Raw genomic sequence first — 2,695 nt, 5'->3', positions numbered from 1 at the left:
TGACGGTATCTGACATCCAAGCAGGAATGTCAAGTAGGGCTTTCTGGTCTGATAATACGGTGTATTGGAAAACCCTGAAACTTAGGAAAGTTGCTTCCTAGGTGGTGGAAAGGATGGAGAGAGCACAGCGATGTTGGTTGCAAAGGAGTCTTGCAGAACTGAGAATGAGAGGCCTCCTCTCCCCCAGCTGTTTAAGCAAAACTCGAGCGTTGTATGTGGCTTCTGATCTAGTGGTAGTGCTTAGCACATCTGCTTGTAAATTATACTTTTTATTTGAGAACCTTTGTTCCCTTTCAGAGACTGCCTAATGACTTTATCAGTGATGCTATGTCATCGCAGCCTAGGAAAATAACTTGAAGTTCTCTTGTTTGGGAAGGCACTCCTGTTGTGAGGTTCTCATGGGCATTATTTCCAGCCTCCTTCAGCCCTTCACCCCAGCCTGTAAACCTGTCAGGGTGTGATTTGAAGACTGTTCACCTGGCAGTTTGGTCACAGCAGGTGCAATTCAGGTGTCCAGGCTAGTGGTGTTGGTTGTGTGTGTTCAGATGAACTCTGCCACGTCTGATCAGTAAGTCAGACGGGGTTGGCTGCTGCGGCTGTCTGTGCAGCAGGCTGATGGGGCAGACTGCTCGTGAGCTATGCGGAGTGGTACCCGCCTTTCTGGAGACTTCTGCATGATGATCCCAACCTTGGGTACCCGATCTTGTGCTGCCAGAGCCACACGGCCAGTCACCGGTTCAGAATGGTACGCTCCAGTCAGACTGAATAGCAGCCTGCCGCTCTCCAGTTACAGCGTCCAAGGGTCCCAGCCCCTTTGTATAATCACTGGTATCCTGATTACCTTTTCTGTTTGCAGCCTTCCATTGCTGGGAAGACTTCTCCAGAGAAATTAGTCAGCAGAGTAAAGGCACTGTATGCCTTTCTGCATTCCTGTCCAGATCTGCAATTGCTCTGTTAGAAACCAGGGACACATCCCCTTGAAGACGTAGCGGAAAAAGTGATGAAGCCAGCACAGAGGAGGTAGGCTTGCTGTTTAACTGATTTTAGTGGGCTGAATAAATCAACAACAGACGCTAAACTATATGTGTTCTCTACTTGCTTCCCTGTCCAAGGACTCAGCTGGGTCCATGCAATATTAGTGGCTGCTGTTGGGCAGACGAGTCTAGATTTGGTTGTCCTTTCATGCTGTCTCTGGAGTTTGCTAATAAAATAGTGACTGAGAGTCCAAATTGTCCACCCCCAGAATGGAGTTTACGGTTGTAGTTACCAAATCCTTGAATGATAAAAACATCTGACCCTGAGTCTCCCTGCCTGCTGTCTCTGATGTTTCGGAGCACCTTTGCTCTGTCCAAAACTCTAAGAACTTACAAGGGAAGATCCTCTAGTGCCATGTTATGGTTTTGCTGCAGTATTACATTCAGTACTGGTATGTAATAAACTGTTGGGACTTAAAGAAATCGAGAAGGAGCTGAAGCTGACAAGAACAAAAAAGAGAGACCTCCTTCTGTGATCCCCAAGGGAAAAAGTTATATGAGGGCAAAACAACAAGATACCGCAAGAAAAAGATAACTAAATTGCATCGGCTTCCTGGGGACAAATCAAATTCAGGGTCCACAGTTTGGACAAAACTAAAGCTTCAGAAGCTAACTGGAATTCTCTCCTTAAGTGTTTTGGTTTTTTTTTTTTTTTAACCACAGTTGAAAAGAAACTGAACTGAGCAGTTGTAGCAGGAGCCTCAGTGAGCACCTCACTCTTCAGATGCATCTGAATGGTTGTGCTTTGCTGCAGTGCTCATGGCTCCTCCAAAAAGATGTCAGTGTACTTATGGGTTAAGTAGTAGCTGTTATCTGGTTTAAAGATGATGTTTATGGAGATGTCTGCAAACTTTCAGCTAAGTCATCAAAGTCATATCTGGAAGGCACTCTGGGTTTGTAATGGCTAAGGAGAGGGACAGGAGCCAAAACTGGGACAGGAGTGGTTTGACCATCTTCTTTGATTCTCTAATTTCTTTTTTGCTCTCGTGGCAAAAAATAGATAAATGAATTGGCCCCCAGTGCCCCAAATTTCCTAGTAGCTCTTGTGAAATCCTCTTAACGCTTGGCATGCATTACAATGTAAAATAATGCACAGCAATGGATGAGAGAACTTTTGCATGGTCAAGTTAACCTCAGGTATGAGGAGAGCTAACAGTTAAAGGAGCAGTTTTGCAACAGTTTTGCAAATAATTATACCCTCTAAGCATCAAAGAGGATTTTCCTTCCTTGGACACCAAAGTAAATTCTGATGTATCTTTTGAAGAGAGAAATAGATAAGCACTTGAGAGACTGTTTCTGTCCTGGGCGGGGAGGAGTGGGGTGGAATTCTTTTCTCGCCGTGTTGTTTCTCCTTTCAGACATCCTCTGGGAAGCACGGCGTGATATTTTGGAAGCATTTGCTGGAGGAATGGAACACACCAAAACAAAGTAGCATTACTTAAATGAAATAATCCACCAGGTTTGTTCCATGGCAGTCCAGTTCCATGAATCCATGCTCTAGTTCTTCATAGCCCTAAAGCTATGAAGTACACTTATGTATGCTGCGTGCAGGGCAATATCTCACAGTTGGGCACTCGTGTGCAGTCAGTAGATGGAGAAATAACCTCCCAGACATTGCTTTCTCCTTATCTCTTTGCAACATGTACTTTCTTCTCTGCCTT

Source organism: Phaethon lepturus, unplaced genomic scaffold (assembly GCF_000687285.1).
Source record: "Phaethon lepturus isolate BGI_N335 unplaced genomic scaffold, ASM68728v1 scaffold15568, whole genome shotgun sequence".
NCBI lineage: Eukaryota > Metazoa > Chordata > Aves > Phaethontiformes > Phaethontidae > Phaethon > Phaethon lepturus.
This window is presented reverse-complemented; position numbering follows the sequence as displayed.